General features: G+C 35.7%; 1 long non-coding RNA gene across 2 annotated transcripts; it reads left to right on the top strand.

The window, feature by feature from the left end:
- Nucleotides 1–2,304: 2,304 nt before the first annotated feature.
- Nucleotides 2,305–24,769, top strand: LOC309879814. 2 transcript variants are annotated; one of them, XR_014317847.1, is made up of 3 exons: nucleotides 2,305–2,449; nucleotides 15,378–15,517; nucleotides 24,583–24,769. It is a non-coding gene; the product is annotated as an uncharacterized lncRNA (long non-coding RNA). The 2 variants fall into 2 exon arrangements; XR_014317848.1 differs by lacking the exon at nucleotides 24,583–24,769 and adding an exon at nucleotides 20,083–20,603.
- Nucleotides 24,770–26,016: the final 1,247 nt, after the last annotated feature.

The raw sequence follows: 26,016 nt of genomic DNA, 5'->3' as shown, positions 1-26,016 counted from the left end.
TTGAAAAAGACCTATATACTCTGCCAACAATTAAGAAACAGTTTTATGTCTGACCAGGAACATCATGAAAACTACAAAAGTAACCCAACTTCTGCTTTACTGTCCAAAATCCTGTCTGGCTTTCTCTAGCAGCAACACATCATGCACTACTACCCAAGTGTTGCCTCTCCAGATTATGCCGGGGAGGTATTTGCAGTGTTAAAGGAAGAATGCTCTAGGCGACAGGAGAAACACAAATCGTTCAAAGTTCCCCATGCACAACTGAAGGGAAAGAAGCTGGAGAAGGGCTAGGAGAATTGGGAGTTGGTGCAGCATTTTGGTTTCTTCCGTAGACACTGTTAAATCTTGCAGCTCACAATGGAAGCCTAAAGAACAATGCGTACCAGAAACAAGATGGCTAGAGACAGTGGATTTGCTTCAGTGAGCAAGCTGCAGCCTTTGTTAGTTGTAACTGCAGTCACAGAACTGTTCTGGTTTCCCTTTCTAAGATTTGTTTTGGTCATTCCACAGCACTCTGCTGTAAAATTTCTGGTTGTTTGGCAGTGCACTGGTGCCAGGATTTGATAACTCATTTGGCTGCATACTAGTGGCAGGATTTGATAACTCATTTCAAAGTAGCATGAAATAGTACCATCTGGACATTAGCATTTCCAAGACAAGCCCAGGAAAGGCCACAGGTCACCATTGTGTTCCACTTTTGACAAATCTTCATGGACTGTTTTTCTGAGATTGAGTTTGTACTTTTATTTCCTCCTGTGGAAGCCTACTTATTTTTCATTGATTTCCATTAAAGTAAGAAGAGCGGTGATCCAGAAACAGTTCATGAATTGCATTATCCAGTTTAATTAGAGTGAATGGAAAGTTTTTCCACAGACAGGAGAGTCAGCATTCAGTTTAAAATGCAACTTTGGACAGTAATGGCTGAGGTTAGCAATGAACGTAAGGCACAGCCAGTGCCAATTACTCCTTCCACTCATTATGCATCACATTAAGAATGATTCAACATCATGTTTCCGTTGCTTTACAATTTAGTAGTATATAGTAAATATGTCAGTTTAAATTTCTCAATTCTAAACCACATCAGAATCAGCCCCAAAATGATTTTGTTTGTTCGAGTTGTTTATGGTTTTGCAGTGGTTTAAAAACCAATGGGCGGCTAAGGAACACCAATGCTGCTCTCTCACTTCTCCTTCTCAGAAGGACAGGGGAGAAAAATACAATGACAACAGAAAAGCTCATGTGTTCAGATAAGGAGGAGTTTAATGAAAGGAAAATAAATTAAAAAAAAAAAAAAAAGCCACAGAGAAGCAAAAGGAGGAAAAATTATTTTCTACTTCCCATCAGCAGGTGTTATTAAGCTACTTCTTGTGAAGCAGGGCCTCAAGTCATGTGGTAGTTGCTTGGGAATACAAATGCTTTCATAATGAAAGTCCCCCTTTCTCCTTCTTCCCCCTAGCTTTTATGGCTGAGTGTGCCATCATAGGTATGGATTATCCCTTTGGTCAGCTCTGGTCGACTGCCCTGGCTGTGTCCCCTCCCCACCTCCTGCCCACCCCAGCCTGCTGGCCTTGGGGGGCTTGGAGAAAGCCTTGGTGCTGTGCCAGCGCTGCTCAGCAGCAAACAAAACGTTGGGGTGATGTCGGTGCTATTCTAGCTACGAGTGCAGAGCACAACACTAAGTGGGCTGCTGTGGGGAAAGTTAACTCCCAGCCAGACCCAGCACGATTTTACATCAAATTCTTGTCTTGACTTTTAAAATTCACCTTAAAAGTTCTTTATTATCAAGTCAATTAAATGTTTGCAGTAACAGTTGATAAGCTGTACACATGGTTGTTATCTCACTGCTGCAATACTGTTATGGACAGGATGTGATTTCTTAAAGTTCATTGGTGAACCTGCACTTGGGAGAACATAAGGATTTGCACTGGCTGAGAGCTGTGCCTGGGAGGTTAAGGGAAAAAGTGCTTCAAAATGCTGAAGTTGTGGATTAATATAATCTGAGATGTTTCTTTGAACATGCATTACTACAGTACTATAGAGTTGACTACTACTTTACCAGGGAATATACGTTTAATCCCTATATGATAACGTCATGGTAGCATCTGAGGCACAACAAATTACCATTCAGATTTTCAAATTTGGGGTTCTTTTCTTTTGAAATGTTGACTACTGAGGTCATGTTTGCACAACCATATCTAAGCACAGCATCACTTAGCCCAGGGAGAGGTAAGCAGTACTTTAGTCAAGGCCACACAGAGCACAGTGTGCTCTGTGAACTGACCACCTGTGTTATAGGTTCCCACATAGCTCCAGCATCCAACATTAAGTTCTTTTCTGCAGCAGATGTATAATCAGTGTTTGAGCTGGCAAACACAAAGCTACTCCAGCTGCAATCACAGTACACAGGAGGACAGGAGAGATCATGGGCAGGATAAAAACGGAGTAACTGGTGAGTAGAATGTCTTACATTATTCTGATCATTAAACAGGGAGCATGTAATTTTAAAATAATATTGGCAAAGCTTAAAAACCAAGACTCATATTCAACACAGTGATCTCCTTTGTTCCATAAATTTTACCAGTAAAGTTAGTGATTACAGAGGAATAACATCCCTCTTCTCTACATAGAGAGAATCCATGGCTGGAAGGTACAAACCTCTCCACAGCTGGCAACACTTTTTCCCATTGAAATGCAATGCTGGTGCCTCTATCCTGTTCCCGCACAATACACTGCGGGCAAAACTAGTTGCCACTGATCTGATCCGCTGCCTCCAGCATGCATGGTTCAGGATCAGGAGAGGAGATGCTCAACAAATACATGATGTGCTAGCACCAGGGCCAAGGTTCATGAAACTGAGTGGGAGGTAGAAGACTGAGTCCATACTAAATGTTTGAGACCTAGCAGTCATGTGAAATCAGATCAAAGTAAGATGAAGTAGAATGGAAGGATTAAAAGAGGGGAAATAGAGGGGAAGTTTTCTTAATACCCAGTCTGTGCAGAAATTAAAAATAATAATAATAATATGATCATAAGATATTTATGTCACGCTGGAAGACTACTCTTAGTTCTTCAAGAATTCACAGCAACTCCTCAAAATTTCTCAACAAAAAAATAATCGTTTTACCTTTGAAATTGAGTTGCTTATATGCATAATATAGAGTATGTATTAACATAGGTTTTTTGATAGTGAGAATTTTTTCTATTACCTTGATAACATTTTCTTAATTTGGAAATAAAGCTAGCTTTAAATCTATTCAAAAAGAAAAACACAGATGATTTACATGATTGCTCTCCGTATGAATCATATAATATACACTGAATCATATAATATACACTGAGAATCTGCTGTGGGGGAAAACTATTCTGTCCTTTCCTTTGTGCACTATAATGTATCTGTTTCTACAGCAATAATTTAAAACTCCTAAATGTTGCTAATGAAATCTTCTATTATTACAGTTCTGGGAAAGAGATATTTAAATATAAAGTTTCTGAAATGTATGGCCTTGGGAAATGCTAAAAACATGGAACTGAATTTTTTTGAATTTGGGGAAGCAATATTAAGAAAGAATACTATTTATGTATTCTCCATGTGGGAATTTCTTGTTACTAAATGCTCCCAAGACACAGTTCTTATATGTTTCTTGAGCAGAAATCTCCAAAATTAGCCAGCCTTTGCCATCAGAAATACATTCTTGTCTTTGTTATTCAGTTTACATTTCTACTACTTCTAACACTGTATTAACCCCCAAATTCTAGACATCTAAAGGCAGTGCAGATCTGTAAACAGAACAGGTGCCAGATCTACCCATCTGTAGCTTCTAATAAGAACTTTATGGACTTCTTACTCATTTTAATATTTCTGCTCTTTTTGAATTATGACCAGATTGTCCAAAAGGGAAAGGCACATCCGGCTTCTCAGTAGTAATTTCTGAAGCAAGTTTTCAGTAAGATTTCACAGCTTGAGGAGATATCATTCTAGACTGTGTCAAGCTAGACTATTCTTGTGGATTTTAATAACTGAATATGATTACAATCATACATTCATGTGGTCATATTTTTATCCTAAGCAACAGAACATTTACTGAGTATAGTAAACAGGGCTTTTTGAAGGAGCAAACACAAGTCAGTTTGCAAAAGTCTGATCAGGAGCAAAAGGCACAGTAAAAGAATAAAATATATTTCAGTATATTTTAAATATACTGAATATTCTGTCACATCAGGAGCCAAAAATAATATCAGTGTAGGGTGAATCTCAACATACATTTATCTGGATGACTCTTTAGTGAGAAGTATTCCGTTGCCAAGGTGCACTATATATATTGGCTGAAATAGTGCTTGTAGTGATCTGAACTGTGCTTCACCTTTAGATGCATGGCAGAAATCTGTCTTTCAAGGAAAATAAAATAATAGTAGATCTGACTGTTTCATTCTGGACAGAATATTCAATGATGTCTTCTCCTTACTGGACTGGACTGCTCAATCAGCTGTCTAATGCTTCAGGGAAACATCAGCTGATAAAACAGCTTCTGAGTGGGAAAACGCCTGACTGAATTTTAACAACCTCTTTTCATTATCAGTGAGAAACCCATAGTGTCTCATTCAACAATAATGGACATTGGGCCTTGAGGAAGAGTAAAGATGGGAAAGAATTACTTCATCTGAATCTAGTCAAGGATAGAGATTGAAAGTGTGTTTTGTTTTGTTTTTGTTTTAAATTAATTCTACTGTACGTGTTCCATATGGCAAGTATAATGAAAAACAAAGGAAAAATAAGATTAGTTTGTTCAAGATTGTCTAAGTATGAAAAAAAAAAAAAAAAGGAAAAAAAAAAAAGATAAAATGTTATTTTACCTAATTGTTAAAGGCACTGTTAAAAGATAATGACTAACCAATACAGTGTGGTGAGAGCAATATGAAGTAGGTTCATCATCTGAAGCTCATGCAAGCCATGTTAGCCTCTAGATAGTCTCTTACCTTAAGTATAAACAGAATTTGAATTTCAAAACAGAGCTTAACATAGTTCTTTCTTTTCTGTACTTGGACCATGAAGAAATCAAATCTACCTTTCTAAACTTTTGTGTAATCATCCAGTAAAAAAAAAAAAAGAAAAAGTGGTATCTATAGACAAACTACTACTTGAACTTTTCTGAAGTCAGTTTAAATACACAATATAGGCAAAAGCTATATAATCCAATGCCATCTGCATAATACCTCGAGGCTGGATCAATGGAACTAAATTTTGTTGCAATCAAAGATGTTTAGTGAATACATTTATTCCTGTTTATGGTGTTTTGTTTTTTTTTCCTTTTATGCCTTTGTCTAGGAGAAGAGGACCCCAATTTATGAAATAGGAGTGGAGCTGATTATTCAGTGAGATAGCGTATTATCTTCCAAGGCTGGGTGTAGGTCAGACAAATGAACATAGCTAAAATTATATTACAGTTATTCAGACAATTGTATCAGTCATTCATTAAAGCATGTAAATAAACTTTCACATTTTAAAACGGATTCTTTAATGAGGGAAACATCCTTTGATAGGTTTCTCTAACCAAGGATAACTAAGGCAGAGCAGGAAAAGAGAAGTTTCTGAATCTGACTAAAGATACAAATGATTAAGATTTCATAATGTATGTAAAATGATTTCATAATGTATGTAAAATGTAAAATGACAGTAAAGCACTGTCATTTATGCTGCCATGGACCCCACATGGTGCTTTGTTATCTCTTGGGAACAGGACATTAAAGAGGGTCAATGCCTTTTAAGGCTGAACACTAAATGACCTAGATCTCCCATTGTTACTTTTATTTAATAGTGTACATGAAATTTATGAACATTGTCTAAAGATGCCCAAATGATTTTTGTTCAAATTCTGTTGCCACAAGAACTTTCGGTTACATTGAACTTTATGCGTAATTCTTGCAAGCCTTTCCATACATGTTAACCAAAAAAGCCTGAACAATCTTTTGCAGAACACTTAAAGGTATTCTGGACAGGTTCCATGCTTGTATTTGCTGGAATTTGTTAGTGCCTTGAAGTTACAGATAAACATAATAATCATGTTTTCAATAGTCTATATTACTCTGTTAGACATTCATGGCTATTTGTTCCAGCCAAATAAGATGGCAACTGAGACTGTCTTGAGAAAATAATTTGAATCCAGATCTTTTCCTGCCTATCTACAGAATTCTTTTGGTTTCTAAAAGAGAAATGACAGACACTGAACTCCCGTCAATCTGAGCTAGTAGCTTAAAATTGGGTAATATGATTGCTCACCTTTAGCTCCAGAACAATGACAAAAGCCCCACTAAGTTACGAGACCCTTGGTCCAACATACAAAGTAATGTGAAAATCTTCAAAAGTGATTTGAAATTCTCATGCACACAGATAGCCTCTGCTAAATGAGAAAGCTTTTATGCTATGCCATGTTAACTGTATATGCTCCCCATTCCATGGGGATATAAATCTGTACTACATCAGTTAAGTCAATGTAGCTAATTTATATCATCTGGGCATGTGAAACACACACCAAAAAAAAAAAAAAAAAAAAAAAAAAACAGTTACAAAATGATACCCCAGTGTAATAATATTTATATAGATGAAAAGCCAACCAACAAGGAAAAAATAATAAAAAAATAATAATAACATTCATGATTATGTGTGAAGAAAAGCACCATTTGTCTTCAAAATTTGTCTTTATCACTTCTGGATTTTAAAATATCCATACCTCATTTTTCTTCTCACAATTGTTAGTAAACTGTATTACTTTACAACTGAAGAGCTGAAGTTTAGTGAGGACTAATAAACTACACAAATATCATTGATCTTAGGCAGCTATCTGGGAAATTCATAGCAATGAGAAGAGTGTCTCTTCTTTAAGTGACCTTAAAAAGACTGAGCTTTTATATTATATTTGTAGGATGGGTGAACATTCTCTCTACTTCCCATCCCGAGAACTTTTTAAAAAAAAAAACAAACTCATTTTTGCATTGCTGAGAATACTACATCCTTCATTTAGAAATGAAAAAGAGCCTGTTTATCCAAAGAAATGGTTCATTTCAGTTGTTTGTAAATCCAAGTTGGTTAATTCTGCTTCATTTTCAAGACTTCAAAAATTACTGTTTTAGTAAATTTTATGGATAAATAATATGGATAAATAAAGGTGCTGAACCCACATGAATGATTAGGCTGCTTAAGCCAAAATATTTGTCTTACAACTTCAATTCCTCCAAGTCAAAATTGACAAAAATGAAAAAAGAAAATTGATTAAATTTAATTAAAAGTCCTGCTGATGCTACTATTGAAACAAAATTGTAATACATATATATATATGCTTGCCTATTAGAATTTAATTCATGATAAATATAAACCTCCCCATTTAGAGCTAAATTATTCTAAATATTATCTTCTTTTTATCTTCTATTATATCGTCTTAAATATGTCTTGATTTTATACTTGTGTTTTGGGGAAAAAAAAGAAAGTTGGTGGGCAAGTTCAGAAATTTTTCTAGGTAGATTCACCAAATACTTTTTCTAATAAGTGTTCATATTGACCAAACTAAAATCTTAGCAAAAATTATGAAACCCATTTTCTATTGAGCTTTACTTCTAGTTTTGAAGGAAATTAATGTATAAGGCACTCAGGAGTTCAAAGCCAGTGAGTCAACCACATATTTATGACACACGTAACCTTGGAATTCATAGTATTCTCTATATTAGATTAATATTTGTCTCATTTTCTAGAATGATGCCCGGCTTGTACCGATGTTGCTACATTGATGATTAACCCTGCTTTTTTGTTGAAGCTGGCTTATTCCATACATTATCTTTAGAAATCAAAAGCACTTATATTTATAAAGCTTATTTAAGACACACGCCTCCACAGCTGATTGTTTTCACACCTATAATTTAGAAAAGATTAATTCTTTTCCTTGTATAAAATAAAATATAACCGTCAAACATCCTCAAGAGCCCAGGCTGATTCTGTGCTTCCTTCAAATTGTATTTTCTTACACAGTGGATGGTGGAAAATTGAGCAAGCTAGTTTGGATTTTATGAATAACCCCCAATAACCCAGATTCTCAGCACACAAATGAAAATGAATTGCTTATACAATACTTCTAAAAGTAATATGGAAAGCTTGTATTTCTTTCTAGAAATGGAGTGACCTCGGAACTGACAAATATCTTCTAAGAATGACACGTTAAGCTAGATTCACCTTTATGTATTGTCACTGAAAATCTTTATAAAGATCACATTGCAAGATGCAAATTTTTGAGTTTTCTGGCTGTTGACCAGAAAATAGGCATGATTTATTTTCTATTTCTTGTTTAAGTACTTAAAAACATTGCAACATGCTCCCTGCAACAGCTGGGAATCACAGAGTCTGGAATGCATTCATGACCATCGCACAAAGAAAGTCTCATGGTGTCCCATTTTATAGATGAGGGAGTAGCCCAGAAGCCATGTGAGGAACCTGAATTTCCTTGAGACCTACTCACTGGCTGAACTCACTGCCTAATGCAGCAACCCCTGTCTGTGTCACTTCAAGACAGCCAACTCATTTTGAAGTACACATATACCTACTTATTCAGTGCTATTAGGTGATAAGAAAACATTATGTTTCTGCTTACTATTTTCACTGGTACTGGTTATTTTCCAAATAAAGTGGAACTTTTTTAATTAACTGTGAAGTGATCTGAATGTGTGTTTTTTTAAATAGTTCTACTAAAAAAAAAAAAAAAAGGAAAAAAAAAAAAAAAGATATTGATTAGATTAATCTCACAAGTCAATTATGATCACAAGAGTTTCTGGAGACAACAGTCTCTTAATTAAATCGAGTGGATATGACATTAGTTTGAAATTAACTTCCTTGCAACCTTTTAGCCTTCCAGAAGAGAACAGGGTTTGGTGGTCTCTGAAGTGAGCCTGAAGGCTTGGTTTGAGATCTTAGCTCTTCTGCCCATTGCATCCATTTGCTCTTTCCTATAATGCATCGTTATAAAATAATTCTCATCTCACCACAATAAAGATCAGGAGCTTTTTATACATGTTTTACTGCCAGATAAGTGAGTGTTTCTGTCAGGAGGGCTGGATGCAGAAGAGTAGAAGGGAAAGGTTGTAAGACTATTCACACACTGTGGTTCTGATTCTAACAAACCACAGAGAGAAGGCCTTCTGTGCCCTTCTCCTTGTAAACATGGACAACAATCAACTTTCATGATCCTAATTAATTTGTTTTTGAACTTCCTCCTGTGAGTAGGACAGCCAGGCAGAGAGCAGTAACAAAGCACTGCTCTTTCCTTCCTTCACACTCTCCAGCCTCTCTCGGTGCATACTTTTTGTTCTTCTCCTGTAACTTTGACAGAGGCATTCCTCTGTTCTCTCTTTCTGTGGAACACACTTCAAAACATGAATTCCCTAGTGTAACAAGGGAGAGGGGAGATTTTGGATAAGCAGAAAACAGTCAGATAGAGAAACAGCTTGAAAATAAGTTTAGGACATAATGTGGTGTTTGGGAGATGCACCATCGTGTGGGAGATACCAGGACCAAAGGGACTAGGCAGAGAGGAAGATTAAGGTTCAAATTACCATTGCAAAGATCATCCAATTCAAAAAACATATACCACGATGGCAGCACACAGGTAATGCATGCTCAGTAAACTTCTTACAAGCTACTGACTCCTTTTAAATACTTGTTTATATAGCCCAATTGGCCTGCAGCAGCAGAAATTTCTGAAATTTCTAACATGAGGGCTCACAGATGTGTGAATATTTGAGCTATTTATTATTATATCCAAACATGTTCATTCTACTTTAATGACAATATAACTGGCTTTCAAGTTATGATATATGTCTTCAGAAAGCACAATAAGGGGGAAAACAGATAACAAATTAGGCTATATTAATTGAATGCAGATTTAAAAAAAAATAAAATCTCATATAGAACAGTATGTGAGGGAAGTCATAACTATACAGGAAAAACACACACACACACAATTATTTAAGGCATAGAAATTAACTATTTGGAATTCCTACCAGCAAGAAACTAAATAAGTAATAGACAGTGATATTTCTCAAATACACAGTAATAACTATTGCAAGATTTAAGAATCAAGAATTTCTAGAAATAGTATGAACCAAAATGCTGAGCCAAAAATTAAGAAATACACCCCTCCCTCTATCCCCACATAATTCAACAGCACTTTATAATCTGTTTAAGAAGTGGCAGAAATATCAAACAATACAGAGATAGCTCTGCAACTAACAGTTGATCTGCTGTACATACGAACAATATTCAGCACAAAATAAAATTTAGCCTGTTGCACTACACAGTAATTAGCAGGTTAATTAAACACAGTGAGAACTGTATTAAAGACCAGGCCTGACAAATTTCCCATTTCAAGCTGCCAAATAGTATAATCAGTTTTCACACCAAACTACTGTATTTCTGGAGCACAGATTGGCGTCAGAATGGAGTCAATAATTCAACAATGGTATCAGAGTCAGTCTCCATTTTTATACAAAAGATTGTGAATAGAATTTTTAAAAAATGGTAAACATTTAATTTTTAATCGATTTAAAAGATGCTAAAAATAAAAAAAAGATTATAAAAGCATTAAAAATAAGGAAGTTCAATTTTTTCAGTTGATAAAGCATCAGATGTTATTCTTTCATCTGGAAACTGGGGACCAGTTGGTCGGACATCAGTTATTGAAAAAATTACTGTGTGAAAGTTAAAATGCCCATTGGAAAAACATAGATCAATTAAGCCTAATCCACACGAATCAGTGAGAGAAGGTCATACTTTACTGACACGCAGGAGTACTGTGAAGATGCTACTGCCAAGACTGATGAGGGGAATGCAGTGGATTTATGATCCCCTGATTTGACAATGCCCTGTGCTCAGAAATTAATGTCTATAGGACAGTGTTAGGACATTGGGGGTAAATGAGCTGCTAGTTAAAAATGTCCTACAAAGAGGAGAAAAAAAATGCTTGTTTTTTTTCAAGTTGCTTTGCAAGGAGAGATGCAGGTCTAAATCTAGCTTCTAGAAGACCCAGATCATCTGGTTTAGATCAAGGATACTGACGTTTTCCTTTTAAATTGTAACTGAATTTCAGGGTGTTCATATTATCTAGATAAACCAGTACATGACCATCAAGTCTATACAAATGTAAACTCCTATAAAGGATATAGTACACATATACCTTGCATAATAATGCTATTGAGAAATGAGAAAAAGACATGAGAGGGAAAAATCACTGAGTACTGCCCTTCTGTGTATGGCTAAGGGTAAGATCTCATACTAGCTAAACTATGAAACAGTGCAAACTTGGACTTGTTTCTGATATTTAAAACACCTAATAGGCACCAGTTGCACAATTATTTATCACAAGAAAATAGTATCTCTTTGCCCCATTGCAAAACCTTTATCAGGTTTTAAAATCTGCAAAAATCTTTATCAGGTCTTTGTCTGGACAACCTCAGTTGTAAATTAATTGGTGTACACCTACATTCAGCAGCTTTTGGCATGTCTGCCTGGCAGATAGAGCAGTGAAAAATTATTTTTCATAAATTCTATTTGTGTCTCTTACAGAATAAAAATTTTCCCATACAAATAGTAAGGTACCTGACACAACTCAGAAGAGCAGACCTAGTATAGAATTTTAAGAGCTTTTGGTTCCACAGGGAAGGCGTCATCTTTTACAAAATGCAGCAAGTTTTCAGGGCAATTGCTGAAGAGCTCTATTGGATCCACCTTAGAAATTCTCTTAGGATTTCTCTGTAACTGTAATTTGTGTTATCTCTGAAGTGCTTATGTTACATTAAAAAAAAAAAAAAGAAAGAAAAAAAAAGATTTTTCCTAGATCAGATTTAAGACAATATAAACCAGTAATCACAGTTATGAAAAATATTGTCACAGTCAAAGTCAAAGTGGGGCAGAGAATCAGAAATTACAAGTGCATAAGAAAAGATTGACAGTAGGATATAGGATAACAAAAAGTTGAATTAAATGCACATATTCACAGTGATAGAACAGTACCAAGAGATTCTTAGCATCAAATAAAATTTTAGTTTGCTTTTCTGAACTTTTATTTCCCCTTGATCTTCATGGAAGGGGATTTTTTTTTTTTTTCTTTGTGAAAAGTGTTTTCTTAGGTGGGGGCCCTTCTGCCTCTTCTGGTTCATTTTTTAATTTTTTTAACATTTTTTTAAAGAGCTTTTTTAAAGCTCTACCTGGAGCTTTCGGCCAGGTAGAATACTGGGTGTAGTATTGTTACTGCACCCAGAGGGACCACCCCCAGTGAACTCAAGAATCCAGCCCCTAACATACTTTACTCTGTACTTCACAGCATGCTGTGTGTCAGTACCCCAAACCCTGTGTGTCTCTGAAAAGTGAGATAGCCAGATGGTAAAGAATCTGATCTGATTTGGTTAGTGAGACGGTGGTGTAGGAGCTAAAGGAACTGGAGCAGACAAAGGGACACCCCAAATTGAATACTGTTGAGTAATGGAAAAGGTGTAGTTCAGGTATGGGCAAGCATTCCAGCATTATCATTTTAACCAAGCCATTTTTATGTAAAGGTTTAAAAACAGGACCAAGTTACCATGGAAACTGATTGAAGCAGAGACTTACTGTAAATTCTTTTCTAGACGAGGATAACAGGACTGACAGGTGGGCTGTAAAAGGAAAATGAATGCAATATAAAGTTAGGCATGATGGTCTGTTTTCTCTTCCTAAAGGTATTTTTTATAGCTCTGCTTTATCTCTACTATTTTCTACAGTGATATATTGACTGTATCTTAAAAGATGCTCACACCCAAATGAACCTTTTATTTTGTCATAATCCTATTTGCAAGGGGATGTACGCACCCTGGAGAAAAGAACTGAAGGGTAGGTCACTCCAGTTATTTTCCCAAATTACTATGTCTTGCCAGAATCATCAGGGAGGCAGAACCATCACTCAGAAAATGCATTTGCATAAAGCGCCCTTTGCTGCCAGTGTTTATGTTTTGCTCCTGAAATATGCTCTAGGTACATTCATACCATAGCAGAGTGCTCTCGTTGTGCAAATATGAGAGGAGGTAACAAGGGATGAATATGTTGATGGTGAAGAAATATCAATTTTCCCTTTCTCAAAAATTTTGGAGAGTATACTTATTTGCTGCAATTGAATTCAAAGCCAAGATGATTTAGCTCGTTAAATACTTTCTTAGTCCTATGGATAATGGTAAGAATAACATAGATTAGAGTACACAGACCCCAGAATTTGGTGCCAGAGTTTTAAGAAGGGAAATTGGCAGAGAATGAACAACAGCAGAGCATATACCCTTTCCACTTGGAATAGTTAGCTGTCAGCACTGGAAAACTGTTCAACATATGAATATGAAATATCTTTTTAAATCTGTGCCGGATATTTCTACCTGCTGTGCTTAATTTAAGAATCTTGTTTTATCATTAGAGAAAAATTGCTCTCTCTTCCAATATAATTTTCTACCAAAAGGAAGGAAGGAGAAGGGTAAAATTCATACTGAACTCATCCTGAAACTTTTTGAGCCTAAAGTTTCTGCTTCTTGGTTCCGGCTCCCACCTGGAAGTATATTTGCACATGCCCCCTGACTTGAACTATAAAGCAATTTTCCTCGGGAGTTTTAAGAGGTTTGCTGTCACAAGTAATCATAGTTGGTCCCACTGCTCTAGAGTCACAATAGATAGCCACCTTCTCCAGCATGTTTAATGTTTACCTTAACACTAGCTAAAAGTAATGGCAAGAGGTGGTTTTATTGTCAAAAGTAAATGTTCTGCTCACCTTCAGTATCTGTCTTCCTCAGTGCTGTGGGGGTGGGGACATGACAGATGGTTCCTGCAAACTAATCACAGAAAACATGGTATTTGGTATATTGCATGCATTTCCAGGCAAATAATGAACAATTTTTATTTAATATCTTCCCTGTGGAAAGCTGGACACCTTAATAAAATGTGTTGTGCTCTAAGAAAATGCATATTACGTGTTAAAGTTAAGATGTGATTAATCACAGAACTCTGAAATAAATGATGCACAGGCACATTACCTATCCTAAGTGAGTTCTGATGATGGTGTTTATTGCATGTAAAGCTTTTTGGCCATAAGACAAAGGGAATCATGGGGCCAAATTTTGCTCTCTTCAGCCTATGTAAGTTCATCTTTGATGCAGGGTTTTGTCCACCTCATTGTACCTGTGTGTCTCCAAGTCTCAGAAGGCCAGGCTTAGTGCAGGCAGGCTTATTTAGAGGCTTGTGCAGTCTTTCAGATGGAACGCTTAATACATAAAGGGTACAACCATTTTTGTCACTTAAAGGGAGTTATTTTAAGTATTTATATGCTTTTTGTCTTTGTACTTGGATAAACTTTACCTAAAAAGGGCCAACAAATACTTCTGTGGTTTTCAAGAAAACAAATTCACCATAAATATAGAAATTACTTCAAAGATATGATCCTCAATTTAGAAAAGATGTTCTCAATTTAGTTTAAAAGATGTTCTAAGTTTAATTCATGATGCTGCAGTTTAATTCAATTAAAATTCTGTGGCAACACTGTATATTCCCACATTTTACTTTTTATTAAACATCCCAGGAGAGTTAATTATTTCTCATACTTCTATGACAAAAATGTCATTTCAAATAATTGTGATCAAATTCCCCACACAGGTGTTTATAAGTATCTTGGATTTAATTAAGGAAGTCAGAGAATTAGAAATGAGAATAACAAAGTTCATAAAATAGAACAATACGATCTGAATTTACAAATGGAATGATTGTCCAAAAGCAAAGGTGGGGATTAGAGGTACAAAAAAATGGAATTATTGTTAGGAACTGGGGAAAACCTAGGAAATAACTTCTAGAGGGGAAAATAATAATAGTAATAATAATAATAATAATAATAATAATAAAATAATAATAAAGGAAACAAACTACCTAAGGATAGTTCTTGCAAGCCTGAGCAGAATTATATGAAAATCAATGAACCCTGCAGAGGTGCCTTGGATAAGGTACCTTGTAATCTTCCAGACTAGCCCTGAAAGTAAACAGACAAATGCTATGAAGGTGTTGCTTGGACTTACAGAGAACAAACTGCTAGACATTTACAATATATTTATGTATTCTTGTTGCCACATTTTTTCCAAAAAATAAATGATATGAACAGATTCTGCGCATGGATTTAAGTTATTATCAATATAAAGAATACAGTAGTATTCATATGTAAAAACTTGTTATTACATCAGAACTTGTCACAGGTTTCTCATTGCTTTGTCTTTATTTTCGTGGAAGACAGGTGAGTAATAAAATCAAGTCTTTCATTTACCCATAGGTAACTCACAGATGTTTGTCAATGCAGGTTTACCAATATACAGTCTGCACGGGTTTAATACATGACAAAGAGACAAGCAATCTGTGGAGAATGGCAGTGGATGTGATGCAGATCAGCAAGAAAGAGAAATTAAGGATGAAAAGACAGAGAAGTTTCTGAAGAATCAGGTAAGGAACACAGGTGATTCCCTACAATGTGCAAGTTGTACAAAGAACCATTTGAAATAGATTTGCCTATTTTGTCCTTTCTAATATTTTTGAGAATAACTACTGTATGTGCCTATGGATATATGTATAAACATACACATATCCTTCTTACTCCCACCCAGACAATAAATTTTCTTTTTGAACAAAGTTGCCACAACCCACAATGCAAATACTTGCCATCGTAGTATTTTATTTATTTATTTGTTTGTTAAATAAAATCCATGCAGTATAATCCATTTTGTTTTGTTAAAAAACAAAACAAAACAAAACAAAACACGTTACTATTTGATATAGAAAACCAAATGAGTAATATTTGTACAAAGAAATAAAAGAGAGTTGTGCTATGTGTTCCTATTCTTTCTCAAGCAGTCAGTTCCAAGTTCTAAAACCTTAAATTACGCTATCCTAATACTGAGCTCTTTGGGCATTACATGTACACACACTGCAGATGAGCAGGTGTGTTATAACCTGCCTCTGCTTTCTGACACTGGTGACACATAAAGAGTTCATTTAGAGCTGGCACATGTTTTTAGTTCCTAAGCCTGAATAAAGGAGAGTAAAAAATATATTTACACAGCAGCAAAGCTGGACAAACAGCGAGCAACAATTCACCCTTTCCTCCTCTGCTCCCTTAATTTAGCAAAAAGTTGTTTTACCACTTGTAGTGACACAGTGGTAGAAGTAAATGTGACAGAGAAAGTACCTTCTCTACAGCCTGAAACAAGCTGGGGAACTAAGGTAACTGCAGGCTGCACAAGGCCTTTCCGTTGTTTGTGACAGAAACACTCTCTTCAGTTTTTAGATATAGCTTATTTGGATGAAATTACATTTTCCACAAGTAGGAGTTAAGAAGAAATGCTCACAACTAAACACTACATATCCATCATTTGTCTGTCCATCTTATCTGCGCCTCACCCTTCCACTCGCAAAACTAAAGCTAATGAGAGGCCCGATACACCAACCCATCAGCTGTTAAGAATGGCTCTGTACAGGGCTTCACGTTCCTGAGTAGCACCATCAGCTTATCACGAGTTCAGTATATATGCTCAAAATAGAATTCCTTGTAGTTTGGCCTTGTAGGAGACAAGAAAGAAAGAAAGAAAGAAAGAAAAAGGAAGGAAGGAAGGAAGGAAGGAAGGAAGGAAGGAAGGAAGGAAGGAAGGAAGGAAGGAAGGAAGGAAGGAAGGAAGGAAGGAGGGAAGGAAGGCAGGCAGGGAGGGAGGGAGGGAGGGAGGAAGCCCAGTTCCCAGTTAAGCCTCTCAAACTGAAAAAAATATATATTAAAAAATCATTATTATTAGTTACATCATAGCACTTAAATGTAGCACAGTTCATGGTTTTGCAAATATTTTGTTCATGCTAACATGTTGCACTTTTTGCACTTTGGTAAGATTACCACGTATTCTGCCAGTTCCTCTGTATGTTGTTGATTTCTGCAAAATGACAGCTGCTGCATTAATAGAAAAAAAAAAAATAAAAAGGTTCAGAGTATCAGTAAGGATGCCTCTAATGGGAGAAGCAGCATAATACAGCTGGAGTTTCTAGGAGATGCAATATTCATCAGTTACAAACTTGGGAATGTCATATTGTAAAATGTACAAGATCAAAGACGCTGTGTGGTGTTTCAGCTGGTTCCATTTGCCATATGGCATATTATTATTTTGTATTACCTTGGGGAGTGCAATAAAAGGGAAAGGAGACTAGAGCACACTCGAGGTATATAGAATAATATGCAGAAATTCTATAGTTCTTAATTGTAGCAATAAGGTCTGTAACTGAAATGGAGGTGGAACTAAATACAAGAGCTAAATGTGTGTTATACTGCTCTCCAGCTACTGGAAAGTAATAAACTCTTATCAGGAATATTTACACAGGAAGAATTTGCCAGATACCATATGTAGAAGCCTACAGACAACCCCAAAGAAGGTTGACTCCAAAGTCAGCAAATGCTATGTGTAATGCTATACACATTACCATGATACAGTTTTACAACAGATTTTCTGGGGTAGGCTGAATAAAATACTAGATTGGTAGTCTTTAAGAATGAGATTCCACATGCACAACTATAATAAAATCATCAAATGAATTATTTGAATTATTAGAACACACATTTGCATTGTGTGGGCTGGAGGGTAGTGTTTGGTGAAAACAATTACAGTAAAGGATTCCTACATGAATTGTGGCAGTCTGATATCAGGATAAGTGAGCTGTTCATAGGGCCTAAAAAATCCCCAAACAAAATCTGCAGACCCCAGACTTCGAAAGGCAGAACATATTTCAGAAGTCGGAAGCAAATTGTTCTCAACATATCCAGAACTCATGCAAAATTTCAGGCAAGTAGGCGCAATAAAACATTATATTTCAGATTCTGCCTGTAAATTCAATTCTTCCCATGCCAGTAAATTGAGCTTCACCCCTCCTGCCCTCCAGGGCCATCTTTGGAGGTATAGTCTGACTCTGAAGCAAATTCCAACCAAGGTCGTATCATTCACTGCAAGCTATTATTCAGTCATTACTTCAATTTTAAAAGACAAATTTTCTGATACCAAATCACAGAAATTCACAGGCTTGCAGTTTTTTGGAATAGTTTGTCTCCAAATACCATAGGCCATTAGATGCAGCATTTCAAGATCTGTTACAGAAGCAGAATACTTTAAAATTATTTATGCTAATTGTGCAATACTTCAGATGGCATCTTCAAAGCTATCATCTATTCAAGTGTTCAGTTTGAGCAGCCAAAAAGTAGAAGAGAGTTCTTTTTAGCCAGATCTTTAACAGTAATAAATCAGAGAAATTCTAGTAACTCTTAATATTTCCTATTATGTATTATGTATTTAGATTTCCTGTTAGCTTTTACCAGCTTTTAGGAAGATAACTTTTTAAATAAGTCATCCAAGTGACTCAATGTCATTTAAAGATACCACAGCCTCCCAGTTCAATGAATAGATGAGGCTGGCAGGTGAGGCTGAGCTGCAATTGCCGTGCAAATTAGTGCATACATTTCCATTTCTCAGCTAATGCTAACACCAACTCAGGACACATTTTCCACTGTGTTACCGAAACCTATGAAGTTTTCACACTTTCAGCCTGAGTGCCACTCATACTTAATCTATACATAATCTTCTGTTTTGGTCAACAAAACAGGTTGATGTAAAAATGACTGACTGATGTCAGTAACTAAGGGCCATTATTAAGCGAGAGATAAGAACAGGAAGGGACAGAAGGAGGGAGGGAGCTAGTTCTCACTATTGGACTCCAAAGCATTCTTTGCTGCTAAGTCAGCAGGAATCCTGAATATGTGTTAACTGACAGTTCAAGTTGGAAGACTCTTATCTTGTAAACATAGTTACTGAATTACCAAACATATCTACCATTATATTCTTTACAGGAGAGCTATGCAGTGTTACAAGAGGAGAATAGTGTTTCTATATTTTTTCCTTATTAGAATGTATTCAATTCCATACTCAGGAAAGATAACTAGTGTTTGACAGAATTAGTGTTTACCTTATCCTAATAAACTGAGAATTTAAAATACTTTTATTTCTGTTATTCTGATAATCTCTGTTACCTTGACAACAAGCATAAATGAATGTGTTATTTCATGATAAATTTTCAGCGTAGGAGTTTTAAGATGGTAATGGAAAAATAACTTTTTTGAAATACTTAGTAATTTCTTCTGAAAAAAATAGAAATATTTAATTAAATATCAGAAATGGAAAGTAAATATGAGTTCTTCAACTTAAAATCTTACCATAAAAGAGCAATTACTACTGCTATTATTTTTTAATAAACCAACTCACTATTAAGTTCCACGTTGAAAACTCGGGAAAACATCAAAAATTAATAACTGGGAGAGTTTTCTTTTCCATTAATAAATGGAAGCATTCAACTCAATAAAAGAATTACATTCCAAAGTTTTCTCATAATATGCAATTTTTTTTTCTGCTGGTTCAATTCATTTAACCAGTTAAATTTATTTATTTTTTGATTAATTGATCATGACAATGTTACAGTATAATGTTGATTATATTACATGTGTACACTTTCAAAGTCTTCAATTAGTTTAAGAAAATGCAGACAGGCCAAAAATTTGCTATGCTTCAGAGGAAGAATGTTGAATTACATTCAGCAGGGAAACCATACGTATTTTTATCTAACCACAGTTCTTAAAAAAAACAAGGGATGAATGGTGAAAAAGTCTTAAGAGAATTTCAGAGAGGACAGAATCTTAAAGACATGACCTGTTTAAGTAGTATATTACACTTTATAAAACTGTGCTGTCAGCTATGCCCCCAGGTGTTGGTGACAATGCAGTATTTAAAAAAAAATGAACGCTGGTTATATAAACTGGAATAATACAATCGTTAGTATAGTCAACCTCTAAATTTTACTTCCAGGGGCACTCATATAGTGAAATTCATAACTACGCCTTTACTTGAAAACTTGGAAAGACTGCATCTTGCATCTGCCTTGTTTTTAGGAGGTGCCCAAGATCTAGCTAAATACAATCTCTATATCTATTTTAGGGTTACTTTTGATATGTATTCAACTGTCAAATCCTCATATGCTTCTTCCAAAAAGATGCTCTGCTGGATATTTGCAGTACATTATGAACAGATGTTGTTCCTGCTCTGCTGATTCATGTTAGAGGACTTGTATCTTTGATGGATTGTGAGAAGTGGATGAAACCATAAGTGAACAACACAGTATAATGGACAATTTGTTTAGGATGTCACTGCTCTTTCTAAATGAACTTATTCACAACAGATTCTAGACTGTTGTTTTCATGCTATTCTAAACTTGAGTCTTTTTATGCCATCAATTGCTAGCTGATAGTCTCTTAAGGTAAATGACTGGCTACATCTCAAATCCTGATCACTCAACATGACCTGGATTTGCTGTGCTCCAGAAAAAAAAACATAACATCATTTGAGAATAAGGATCATGATATGCCCCTGTGGTCCAACAATACAATTTGTACTATCAGGAATTTTCAGCAGTACAGTTAGCAGATTCCATTTTGCAAACATGGCTTTTTAAGTGTGATGTCTACACTGCACGTTTGGGCCATCAGATCACTATTGAAGGTACTGAAATGTTTTCTATCCTTTTGTTCTCAAAGATGTATATGTATGTTTTAATGTACTGTGGAGGTTCCTAAAAATAAATAATAATAATATATATATATATATTAATATATATATTAATATATATATATAAATCTTGTCCTGTTGTTTGCTTCAAATAATATATATATATATTAATATATATATATATTATAATAATAATATATATATATATTATTTGAAGCAAACAACAGGACAAGATTTAAGGTATAGAATGAGGTGTGCTTTCTGAGTTGAGTTCCTTCTATATGAATGCTCAGGTACCACCATTGAAGGTTCTACCAACCTTATGTACACCTCCATCTCCAAGAACACTTCATCTCCTGCTCAGTCTTGCTCGCTTAAAGTACCATTAAGTACTTTCCTGGAACAGGCTAGTGAACTACATGCTCAGATGATCTTTATAATTTCTAATTTTTAAAGCCATGTGTCTGCAATAACATCGTGCTAGTAACAAATGATATTATAAATTGTACTTAACTGTATAAACCTCCAAGGTATCTAAGGCTCCATCAAAACAGAATAAAGTAGGAGAACATTTTTAAATTGGAAAATATTACAAGACTGAACATTGTTCATAGAATGAAAATAGCACTTTTGTAATTCCTTGCTAGCCCATGAAAGGACCATCTGATTTACATGAAATGAGTTAAAACATGAGATATAAATTCCTTTTTGCTGTTTAGAATATTATTGATTTTTTTTGACATCACAGATGACAGTAAATGTGATTAATTACTGCTGATAATTGGAGCTTCATTCCAGTGGTTATTGCTTGTCAGTAACAATTAATAGCTCCACAAAATCCTCATTCATTTCACAATATTAAAGAATGATGGCTTCTGGGAATTATGCTAAACTAGCACTTTCAATTAGATTTCAAATTTTATAGTATATTGAATAACAGTTTATGGTCTTATAATAGTACCAGTGGTTTATTGTTGTATGGTAATCATTCTAATTACATGTGTGTTTATCTGGAGAATTCGAATTTTTATGGTCATAACAAAAATAGTCACTTGTGAGTTATAATTTCTTTAAAAGTATAGAGATTTTTGGTCTTTACTGGTAAAGACGATTTTGAATGCCAGTTGCATTGCTGTTCTCCCAATTTTTGATGGGCAAGATGCAACAGTTAAGGGATGAAAAGAAGGTTTAATTTCCTCCGTATCAAGCACCAAGTTGGTATGACAGGTAGCACAGACATCCAATTACAAGTCTCCTGCTTACAGCTGGACTGGGCTGCAGATATAACGCAGTAACTGTCTCATCTGAACATCTCCAGAGTTACAGGAAGAGAGGAGGGGAATTCATCAATAAAGAGGAATTAATCAAAATACTGACTTCAGAGAGTCACTGAGAAGTATGTACATCTTCGCCCACTTCCCCAGTAAATAACGTCCAGTAGACAGGAGGAAAATTGATACACATACACACCAACCAACCAACCACAAACAACCACAACAACAGAAAGGGAGAAGGAACCAAGGAGTGACATGGACAAGCAAACAGGGGAGGGAAAAGGGTGGTGTAAAATAAACGATGATAAAGTCTGTTGAAAACATATTATCTGAACAGAATTAGGACAAAATAGTGCATGCAGTTCAATGTTTGAGACTAGAAAGAGTATAGTGGTTTCTGTGACATTAAGCTTACCAGAGCAAATTTTAAGTTAACAGAGATGCCAGGAGGCTCTGAAGTTGACATGCGTATAAGATAAATATTTAAAATATAAATATACTAATAAAAATTCTGGCCCTGGGGAAGTCAGTGCACTTCTATCATTGACGTCTACATTGTCAGGATCTGAGTCATGGATCATATAACACAGTTCAACAAACAGTGGAAAAGGGAACAATGTGGAAGAAGAGCTTTAGAAAGTTAACTTCTCAATTAGCATAGGAGATGCTGATTTCACTTACATAAGTGCTTCTGCTTAGGACTCTCAGTTCAATTCTTTGATGCAAAGAACACAATTTCTATGAGGCTACTCCAAATAAACATTTGTTCTGTTTTGTCTTTTATTTGAATATGCTCTTGAAACTTACTGATAATTTTGAATATTTTTCTAATTTAATTTTACTTACACAAATTACTTGATGAATCTTTCAAATACAGAAAATTCTAGTGATTCGGTCTTGTAATATTCTTCCAGACAATTAAGTTACCCAAGCGTAGAACAAGGTAAGGTAAGAATCTATCCCATGAAGCACTGAATTGTTTTAGCAACTAGGTTAAGGAAAAAGTTAACAATAAAAATGACAGTGAAAATTCCAAGGAAATTTCAAGTCAAAACTGCAGCTGATTGTACAGTCTATTTAATGTATTCATTTTCCATTCAGTAATGATTCTTTCCAAGTCAATGCCAGACTCCAAATGAAGTCAATGAGAACAGGAGCAAGACCCTTCTTATTTCTATTTGATTAGTTCGTGCAAGTTTGCAAAAGCAGAAAATTACTGCTGGTGATAGAAGAACCTCAAAAGATGTGCTTGTTCATGTCACTGGAAAAATCAGATTTCAGAAGTTTGGATGATTATCTAGAAATATATAAACCTTCTTGAATTATTCTAATCAGGGCTTTCAGACCATCTGTTCAAAAATATTTCTTTTTACAGTTTCATAATACTATTATTAGTTATACGTTGTATACTAGCACCTAAAGGCCCTAATTAGCATTTATTCTACTGTGGCAGGTGTTGTATAGACCATGTTGAAACCAAGTGCAGAGTAAGCTGGGACTAAATGTAAGAAATAACCAGCTTTGCAATTCCCAAGGTAAATTTGGGCTAAGTGTATATGAGGTGTTATTTTAGAATGATTGTTTTTCTTAAAATTTCTTTTCATTTAAAAATATGTATTTGGAAAATAAACTCAAAAAATGATATTTAATAAATTCACAATTATGACACTAAAAAACATTACTAAAGAGATCAAAGAATAGAGCATGAATGTCAGAAAACTGGTACAAAAGGACAACAGACTTCAACAAATGCAATTCCATTCTCATATTCTTTGATCTAATCTAATAAACCTTTAATCTTTCTATTGTAGGACAAAAATTCAGGCATTTCAATCCTCTAGATCCAATTCTAATCTCTTACTCAGACAAATCAGTTTCACTCCCCAGTAATTCATGGCAACAAAAAATCTTACAATATATTTCCTATCTTCAGAACTAAATTTATTGATCAAGGGCTTCTCATTTTATGATTAGAGAATTTCTTCTACGAGAAAAAAATGAAGATTTTTCTTCTTTATTTTGTGAATGCTTAAATATTGACCTTTTATTCCTTTTCCCCCAAATCCAACATTCTCATTCCTTTTATGATATTCTTGGTAATTTTTTATCAGCTATGGTAAAGTACACTGTGCTGCTCAATGTCTTGAAGCCACAATGGGTCCTGGCTGGGATAGAGTTAATTATCTTCCTAGTAGCTGGTATGGTGCTGTGTTTTGGATTTAGGATGAGAGTAATGTTGGTAACACGCTGATGTTTTAGTTGTTGCAGAACAATGCTCACTCACAGCCAAGGACTGACTCTCAGCTTCCTGTGCTGCCCTGCCAACAAGCAGGCTGGGGGTGCACCAGGAGCTGGGAGGGGACACAACCAGGACAGGTGGCCCAGACTGGCCAAAGGGACATCCCACACCATGTGATGTTGTGCTGAACAATAAAACTGGGGGAGTTGGCTGGGGAGGCTGCTGCTCAGGGTCTGGCTGGGCATCAGTCGGCAGGTGGTGAGCAATTGCATTGTGCTTCACTTGCTTTGTATATTCTTTTATCATTATTGTTATCATTACTACTATTATTATCCCTTCCTTTACTGTCCTATTAAACTGTCTTTATCTCAAGCCACAAGTTCTTACCCCTCCCCCCCCCCCCCTTTTTTTTTTTTCCAGTTGTCTCCCCTATGCCTCTGTGGTGGGGGGAGCGAGAGAACAGCTGTGTGGTGCTTAGCTGCCTGCCAGGATAAGTCACAACACAATGATATTCAGCCTTCCCTGGAAGAGACACCTTTTTACATGCACTCTGTACTCAATTCCATTCAGCTACAATACAGCAAAATTAAACAATAAACCACAAAGTCAATAATAGGTTTCTTTCTCTATGTGTACGTAAAGGTAATGTTACTGTAAGTCAGTAAAAGCAGTGGTTACTCAGCACCTGAGAAGACTAGATATTATTCACATTCAAAGGATCTCAAGCTGGCTTAAATTTAAGTTAAGATCCTAAGAAATGGCAGTATCCTCAGTTTCTGCAGCACAATATTACCATTATGTGTATGAAGCATTTAGATGCTTCTTAAATCAATTCAATTACTTCCACATGGTGACCCTCAGAAATGTATAGCAAGAAAGAGCAGCCTCCATTTGCTTTCAGTGTGTGAGAGCACACTAATTGGTAGTCAGTGGTGTGGAAGATACCTTCTCTGTAATCGTGTGGCTTCAGTGGCATCTCTGAAGAGAGAGGAGTTATTACTACACCTTGCAATTTGAAAATTCAGGTTCTTGTGCTTGCTTAGCATCAGTACTTATGGACTGAAGTTCAGACTTCTTATTCTGCCTAGTCGTTAACTGTCGCAATGCTCTGTGTGTAGTATTGTGATGTGAAACTGGGATTATATGTAGTTCTCCATGTTAAATGCGGAGTTTTTCTTGTGACTGCAATAAAGGTATCTGGGGGATTGGACTGTGTGCATATGAGATAGTGGGGGGAATATTTAGGAAGCCTATATTACTGAGTCATCAAAGCCTTAAGTTATTTTTAAGTGATTCTATTGATGATCAGCAGTCTTTTGATTAGGATTCATTAGACTCAACTCAAACCTGATGGTCTCACAGTTGTTGTGAGTAGAATTTACTTCTTCCTTGCCACCCTTTCCTCATACAGTCTCAAATGCTAGACAGAGACATTTCAAAGACTTAGATTATCTGAGCAAAGGTGCATAGGAACGCTTTCTTAATTAGCTCAGTTATTTTGGGTACAAGTCATCTTTAACAGAGAAGTGTGCCACAAAATCCATGTTGGGAATTCTTCAATTACTGTTTTCAGAATGTAGTATTTAACAAAACACCTAGCAAACTAGACATTTCCTCTAAGAAAACTCCAGGGAATGGGAAGCCATGAAGTCTGGGCAGAAGAGGGAACATCAGAGCCTCATTAGCTGTTGTTCTTTGGCTGTAGATTCCAGCTTCTGCATGCCTTTCTAGTTCACAAGAACACAGCAGTTTTACTATGCCTTGGGTCATAAGATAATTGAAATGTGCATACATTCAATAGTATAAGGTTTATCAGAACATACACATAAGAATTTAGAAGCTGAGACCCAGCTG

This window comes from Aythya marila (genome assembly GCF_965140915.1).
Source record: "Aythya marila genome assembly, chromosome: 6".
Classification (NCBI taxonomy): domain Eukaryota; kingdom Metazoa; phylum Chordata; class Aves; order Anseriformes; family Anatidae; genus Aythya; species Aythya marila.
The sequence above is the reverse complement of the archived record's forward strand: the minus strand, read 5'-3'. Positions and strand labels throughout refer to the sequence as shown.